This window comes from Eurypyga helias, unplaced genomic scaffold, assembly GCF_000690775.1.
Source record: "Eurypyga helias isolate BGI_N326 unplaced genomic scaffold, ASM69077v1 scaffold23547, whole genome shotgun sequence".
NCBI classification, from domain to species: Eukaryota; Metazoa; Chordata; class Aves; order Eurypygiformes; family Eurypygidae; genus Eurypyga; species Eurypyga helias.
Window position 1 is genome coordinate 9,895 of NW_010261403.1, and position 8,283 is coordinate 18,177.

Consider the following 8,283-nt stretch of genomic DNA (forward strand, 5'->3'; position numbering starts at 1 on the left):
GACCCCGTGGACTGCGACGAGCCGGCGGGGCTGGCATAGACCGCAGCTGTTCTCCGCTTCCCCTGCACCCCCAGATGCCGGATGGCAGCTGCCGGGAGCCGGCTCTAAATGGAGTGGTGCAAGCCAGAGCCTGCCGGCTCAAAGGGCTGCCGGCCACCGGGACAGCACCGTGGCCCCAGGGTCGCTGCACTGGCCCCAGATGGGCAGCTCCTCGCCCTGATGGAGCCCGTCCTGGCAGCACAGCCAGGCTGGGAGCCATTCATGAGAGCATCCACATGGATATCTCTGGGGAAAAAAAAAAGGGGGATTTGCAGCTGCCAACTGGACTCCCTCCTCCTCACCTTGGCTTTCAGGTCTGCTCTCCTCCGCACTGCCCTGGGTGCAGATCATGCAGGAGGAGCAAGTCTCCCAGAGCAGCACAGCCTTGGGCCTATGCACAGATGCCACTGATTTACTCCAGCTTCCACCACATCATTACCAAAGGGACTCACCTGATGCTCTGGGAACCTTATTTAATTAACTACCACTGCAGCATCAAAGCAGCCAGGTTATCCCACTGACGAGTGCAGCAAAACATCTTTACAGCACATACGCAGTCAGGGTATTCCAGCCTTTCATCGCCCGTGTGCTCCTGCCTCTACCTGCACTGAGCAGGCAGGGACTGCTCCCTGCCCTGCCCAGGGGAATGAATTCCCGCTTCCAAGAAAACACTGGGGCTGCAGCAGTCATTTGTTTCAAGGGAATCCTGCCTGACCCAGGAGCTCCTGTCAAGCCCCAAGCTCTGTCGAACAGACAGCACCCACACGTCGAGCGTGTTTTACCCAATTGCCAGCTCTGCCATTGGTAAAATGGGTGAGAAAGCCTGCGTGTTCTAAGATGGTTGTTTTTTTCAATGAAAACTTTTAGCAACTTCTAACTGAAATGTTTGATAGATTTCAGCAATCCAGACCACAAGACTGAGGAACTGCAGTATCTGGTTTGTGATTTTATTCCCCAGTCAAAAAAGAAAAGCAGGAATATTTTAATTATTTTTTAGGAAATGGAAGCAGACAGATTTCTCAAAATATTGGCATTTGGTCAGAAGCCAAATTATACATCAAAATTTAAGGCAGAAGCCTTTTCTCCCAGCTCTCTAGTTCTCTCGACACCAGGAAAAACAAGAGGGAGTAGGGAGCTGTGAGGGCTGCCAGCCCACTGCCCGGGGTGCAGCACTTGGACCCACGGCTGCTGCGGGCACCCGGGTGGATGGGCCACCAGGTCCCTCCCAGAGCTCACTGAAGACTCAGCAGGATTCCAGGAGCAGAACAACAAAAATTTGGACTCGGAAAGCCAAAAGGCTCTGGCTCGGCACCAGGATAAGCTGTAAAAAATGCACCTCCTCCAGGAGGAGAGAACGTTTCTGTATCTCAGGCTTTATATTTAAATTGGACATTTTACTTAAATAGTTTTTCTGTTTTCAAGATAAGCCTATTTCACATTCCACTGAAGTGACGATAACCTCTGAGCAAAGACTGATGGAATCAGATGATTTTAAAGCCTGGCTCCCTGCCGACTGATTTCAAGCATCTGGATGGCAGTCAAAGCCCTCCTGCTCCACGCGGCAACAGGTCAATTCAACGAGAAGCTACCATTTTCCACAGTCATTTTTGCAGATTAAAGTCACACTTCATTTTTCCCTTTCTGTTTCTGTAGGCTGTTGAGATAAGGATTTCCCACAAGGTCAGAATGAAGAGCCCATTAATTCCACTTTCCCTGCCTGGCTGTCTGGCTGAGTCGTACCCATCCCTGGGGCTGACGTCCTGCCATCCCGACTCTGCTCCTCTTGAGGGGATCCCTGCAAGCCACAGCCTCGCTTGCTTGGACCCCAAAGTCCCAGGAAGCACTGGAGAAAGGAGTTTGCTGCCCAACAGATGCTTTCTCCTTGGAGCTACTGAAAGAGCACGCTCTCTCTTACCCTAATAAGGCATGAAAGTGCCTAAGGAAATTCATGTGAGGCGGGTGGAAAACAGATAAAGCCGTGCGCACCCTCCTCTGGAATCAAAACGCATCTCAGAGTAACAAGTACAGTGGGCCAAAAATGTGTCAGTGCTGGAGCCGCAGCCAGCCTGGTCTGGAGATGAGGCTGTTCCGGGAAAGGGCTGAAAGAAAGGGGTGAAGGCATCATGCCGTCACTCCTTCCATGGCACTGAACCCCTCCAGCCCGCAGAGCCCCACACATAGGGGCCCCGCAGCTGGGGCAGGTGTCTGATCCTGGCGCTGGACCCCAGCCCTGGGGCTCACTGCTCCCGTGGCTGCACAGGACCAGGAATGGAGAAGGGGTTCACGTGGACCCTGCAGCCTGCTCCCTGTCCGTTCCAGTGGCCACGGCAGCAAGGGTGAGCATTGCGGGGGGTGACCCCAAGGGACTTTTGGGGTGGGATGAGGGTCAGGGAGTGGTTTGAAACAGGCAATACTTCTACAGAGCTGGAAGCTGGTGTTCTGGGGCAGCCAACCCACAAAACCCACCCCAACCATGCCCAAACCAGCCCTGCTCAGTCCCAGTCACAAGGCTGTAAAGACCAAGCCCTGGCGCTGGGACAGGAGCTGGGTGTCCCGCATATTCAAGACATAAGTGACACAAAGACCCTGACTTATTGACCCAGGGTGTGGTGAGGGTAGAAGTATTCCTCTTAACCAAGCCACACGTGTTGACAACAATGCCATGGCACAAGGCCGCTGAGGGGCGTTCCTGCTCCAAGGGCTCTGATTGAAACCCAAGCTGAAGTGGTCCTGGCCGTGATGTCACGGGCCAGGCACGTTTCCCCTCGCTGTCCCCAAGGATGAGGACACTGACCTCAGTTTGTGCTGATAAGCCATGAGGAGGAGGTCATGCCTGTCCAGGAGCTGCCGGGGGAAAAGGTCTTTATTAACTCAGATTCCTGGGGAGGAGCGAGCACTGTCACTAGCATTGCACAGAAAGTGGGAGAGTCCCAACCCCAGGTTTCATTTGGTGTGGAAACAGATGCCAACGACAGGCTTTCTATTAACCAAGAGTGAATTAAACAAGATTATCCTTTTTATAAACACACTGTGGGAAACATCTCTGCTGGGAGAGCAGGACCAAGGAGCATCCCCTCACTGCCGTGTCCTGGCACCCAGCTATGGCAGGACTCAAGGCGCAGCCTTCGTTTCTCCCTGCCCACGTGCACGCTGGCTCACTCTGAGCCTTGACTGCAGAAGCAGTCATTCCCACTATGGGGACTGCGGAGCCACCAGAATACCTGGGCTTCAAGGACCTGCCCTCGGTATCCCTGCTCGAGCGCTTCCAGGTTGGCTGCACCTTGGTCAGCATGAACCTCTCCCTCCACCCCGCGGGGACTCAGGGGGGATTTAATGAAGCTGAGGTGGTTCTGTCCCCCTCTTCACCTGCACCCACCTATCTTTTAAGCCTCCTGAGAGATCAGGCTGTGGCATCTTCAGAGTCTGATCATACAGCTGCAGAAATGCTGCTCCTAACTCCTGTGTTTCTCCCTGGCAGTTCCTGCTCGGAGATATCGCAGCCAATATCCCACCCGGGGCCAGGACAAGCTCTGCGCACCTCCCACCTGCTGCTGCCTCCTCGTTGCACACCCATCCATCACACGGTGTGTGCGGTCCTGGAGCAAAGAGATTGGGAAGTTGGGACAGCAGAAGAGGATCAGCTGCTCTCCTGAGAGGGGAACCTGACTGGCAGGGACTGCCTTGACCACCGCTGCTGCCTGCTCTCACGGGGTGGCCATGAGCATCCTGCCCTTCCACCTAAAGGTCTGGGAATGCACTGGTCTCCTGATGTGTCTGTGCCCATGCTTCTAGCTAAAAGCCTGAGGAAAGCAGAAAGAAAGGGATATTTTTAAAAAATCCAGACACACTTTCAGAGCAAACACCAAGTCAGATTTGACAGGTCTGAAAATCCCAAGTCTGAAATCTCTGGCCCCGGAGAAGCCGAGCGAAGCCATCAGCCTCAGGATGGCCAAGGCCACTGCAGCCATTGGGCAGCCCAGCTCTGCCTGGAGCGCATGCCATGCCTCACCAAAGAGGTGCATTAGGAAGACGTTGCTTTGGTTTCCCACCTTCCCCACCGGCTGCATAAACCCCCGAGAGCACCGGGGCGGGAGGAGAGGGCAGTGGTGCCAAATAAAGCACCTTATCAGTGGGAGCGTGTGGCGTGGGCTCTCAGCTGCCGTGCTCGGGCAGCACTGATAAAGCCCTGCTCTGCCTGCCCTTATTTAGTCAGGAGGCTCTGCTGACTCCAGCGATTCCAGGACGTCATTTGCACCATACACCCGCGTTCCCCGAGGAGACGCTCGCTGCCGCCTGGCCACACCGGCTGGGAACGCTGAGCACAGGGACGCTGCCGGGAATGCAACCGGGCAGGGGAGGTTCGGAAAGCGATACCGGAGCTCTCAAGCACTCTTGTTATTTGCAGAGAGAGCTAAGACGTGCCCCAAAGACACGGGTATGGTCAGAAAAACAACTTAGGCTTCAGGACCAGGCAACAACTCACACCCAGAACGATGCCCACACGTCACTGCCAGGGAAGCCACACGGATGGGATTTCTGACACCGAGCGCTCACCACAGCTCCGTGGCACTTCAACACAGGCACACCGCGATGAGTAAACCCGACTTCAACGGGAATTAATGCCTAACACCTCCAAATGCTTACAGATACCGATCCGAGCAGCAGTATTGCAGGACCTCTACAGTTACACCATTAAAAATAATAATAAATCCAAAATAGGTTCACTTTTAGCTGTACTCTCAAAGCATAAACAACCCAGCCATGCAGAGGCTTCAGGGCCAGTATCTGAAGATAAACAGGTGAAGCATTGCAGCCATTCTTGCCTCTTACACCTATTGATCCTGGGACACCTGGCAAATATATCTGCGGTGTTGTTGACAGGATGTACGCCTGTTAAATGATCTCAGAGCGTGGCCAGGCCCGTGCCTTGCAGGAGACACAGCCAAGTCCCTCCATTGATTTTGGTCCAAGTCACTGGGAAGCCCAACCCTGCGCAGAGGCAGACCACGGCAGACACTGCTACAGTGGGATGGAATGGAGACTTGCAGTATCTACCCTCATTTTGTCCCCCAAAAGCACCGGTGAGAAGGAAATCCGCTGTGTGAGCTGCCTAGCTACTGAGTGCACAGCACTATAAAAATTCATCAAAGGTTCCCCCTGCAAGCTGGTCCTGCCCTTCCTCTTGCTATTCACTTCACTTCTATTCTATAGAGATGAATGCTGACCACTTCCACACTCCTCCTCCCTGCTTTCAGTGGGACCATCCTCCCCACGTGACAGGTGGGCACATACTGCACAGGCAGCACCCCTGGGTGCTGGTGCTCCCTGAGCACACAGGGGTGCAGAGCACCCAGTTTGGCACCAGCCCACACACCCAGGAAACCCCAGGGCAGCCGTTACACACCTCAGGATGGCTTTTAACTGGCTCACTCATGGTGGTGGTGGTTGTCCCCTACTCGCAGGGGCTGGCAAGGGACAGACCTGCTGGCTGTCCTTGAGCCAGGTCCTCTGCTTAAGCGCCACAGAATGACCCCGGCTGTGATCCCAGAACCTCACTGCCTTTACCCACCCACCCCAACATTTTCTAAAAGAAGTGCCCAGACAGGGCAGAGAAGGGGAAGGGGAAGCCTGGAGGGACATGGCAGGTACCTTCAGCTGGCACTGTGGGAACAGCCACGTTCCGGGGCACCAGCAACCCAAGGCACGACTACTGGACATCACACAGTACCTGGACACCTCCGTCCACCTGTGGTTACCCCCGGGCAGTAAAGCCATTTTCCCTGGCTGCTGCAGAGGCTGCATTCCAAGATGAGTTTTCTCCCGGGTGACAGCAGTCTGGGGAGGATTCATCATGCTGTAACTTCCATCAGCTCCATCCCATTCAAATCCCCAGCACTGCCCTGGGTTTCTGCCCCATGTCTGAGCTGCGCCAAGGGCTTAGCCTGGGGTGAGGGGGCAGCTGGCTGAGCTGGGATGGGCTGTTCAAGACAGCATGAGCCCATAGCAGATTATTTTAATTAAAATAATGAAAAAATAATTAAAGAAATCACTGTTCCCTCAGCTGGTGGCGAGGCAATGCCAGCTCTGTCCTCAGCCGCTCACACAACAGGGAAAGCAGCTGGATTGCTGACCCGGGAGGATTCGGGAGGGAGCCGAGAAGCCCAGGGCAGTGCCACTCGGGCAGGACGGGCAGCGGGGTAGGCAATAGCTGGCACTGCCCACAGTGCAGGCTGGAACGCCCAAACCAAGCAGGCAGAGCAGGAGCTGCAAAGCAGCCTGGTGCCTCGCACACCCTCGGGGCAGAGCATGGGATGAGGAAGGTTTGCAGACCACGGCTGACCATCACCCCCAACTGTCACTGCACTCCTGCCCGGCCCCCCAGGGTAGATGACAGGCAGGGTGTGCATCAGCACTGCTGGTAGCCACCTGCCCATGCACCCCAGAGCTCGGCACGTGTCTGGGATTCCTGCAGTGCAACCAGCCAAGGCAGCTTCCAGCGCCTGGGCATGTTTTCCTCAGGATTTCTACTTTAAACAGCCTTTTATGGTACAAAAGAGTGAAATCTGGTCTTCTCCTGACATTCCACGCCCAGAGAGCAGAAGGATGGATATCACCATAGTTTAACTCTTCAAGGGGCTCCCCCAAGTGCCAGAAGCAAATGGGACTCAAACACCCATATACAACAGCACAGGTACACAGAGGTAGTTGGGTGTCTGCAGAGCCCGGCTGCTGTGTCCTGCTAATTAGTTCCTAGCAATAATCTTACATACAGATATGTCACTTCTTCCCCCCAAAAAGGATTCGTGTAGCCTCAAAGACATTTCACAGAATCATGTGCTAAGGTAACCATCCACTTTGGGTAAGGTACACACTGACATTGGAGGAGAAAAAGAAATGCCCCACTAGACAACTCCACTTTGCAGTTAGCAGCTAGGGTGATGCTAATGATAGCACAGCCCTTTTATAAACCATAATAATCGATTTTCACAATCTGTCTGCAATTACTCTCTGTCCTGCATTTGGAAACTGAGGTAAGGTTCAAGGCCAAGGAGAAAGTTGGTGGCAGAGCTGGGATTTAACCAAGGACCCTCCTGAGACAAAGTGATCTGTACTCTAGGCTGCAAAACTGAGCTGAAAGGAGGAGGAAGGAGAGCATGAGTCAGATTTTCAAAAGGCAGTAGCTAGAGGGGGTGGCTCTGCCCAGAGCAACACACAGAGGAATAAACGTTGATGGAAACGGTGAGTTATAGTTTACAGGATGGAGGAGCCCGGATTCTCCTCGTAGCAGGTCCAGCTCAGCTGCCGGCAGAGGCTCAGGATGGGGCCAGGGGCATCGCACTCCTGGGGAAAGCCGTGTCCTCCTCCCCTGCCCCAACAGCCGCAGGGTCTGCAAGGGGAGGACTCCCTAGAGGAAAACGGCTTTAACGTCTTATTTCCTCCAGCTCCAAGGTTTCCTTAATAGGAAATTATTCCCCAGCTGCGCTGGGCAGGGATGCAGTCCTCCTCAGGGCAGCGGGCGCATTCCAGCCCCTGATGGAAAGCACTGTGGAGCCGCTTTTGATCCAAAGTGTAAATAGTGTATAATAAAAAGAGGCTTGTGTAAACCAGCCAAGCTCTCAAAGAGAAGCTTTGCAGCTCCAGCCTCCTTATTTACAGGCACGCAGTGAGGCGGCCGCACGCTTTTCCCAGGCATGGTGAAGCCGGTGTCGGGCTGAGCCTGCCCTGCTGGGAGGATCCAACGGGCCCCATACCACCCCAGCCTGTTATTTTTATCCTGGCTGGCCCTGCATGGCGTTTCACTTGCAATTCCACTGTTTCTTCTCCACCAGTCTCCGAGGCAACTGGATTTTGCTAAAAAAACGATCATGCTGCCAGCAAAACTTTGGAGCAGAAAGGGCCAGCAGGAGAGTAGAGCCAGGGTTTCTCTGAGGGGAGGGATGGGGTTTGGGAGCAGGCATCCTCCTCGCTGACGTTGTTTCCCATCTCTGCTTGATAACAAAGGGACTTCGATAATTAAACAGCACTAAAAAGGGGCAAGGCAGGAGAGCCCTGGAGCCCAGCCACTGCCCAGCAGCTGAGCAAAGCCTGCATGGGGTAAGGTTTCCATGGAGCGGCAGGGTGAAACCTCGAGGTCTGTCGTAACCATGTTTCCCCAGGGAAGAGGAGAGGAGCAAAGGTTCCAACGCTGCCTGATGGTCCCTGGTCTCTGCCAGGCTGGCTCCGGCTCTGAGACTGGCAGGGAAG

General features: G+C 54.4%; 1 protein-coding gene across 1 annotated transcript in view; it reads right to left on the reverse strand.

Annotated features, from left to right (window-relative positions):
- LOC104512405 (junctophilin-2-like) overlaps positions 1-8,283 on the reverse strand; it is a gene marked incomplete at both ends in the record, with an annotated part of 26,998 nt that overhangs the window by 9,877 nt on the left and 8,838 nt on the right.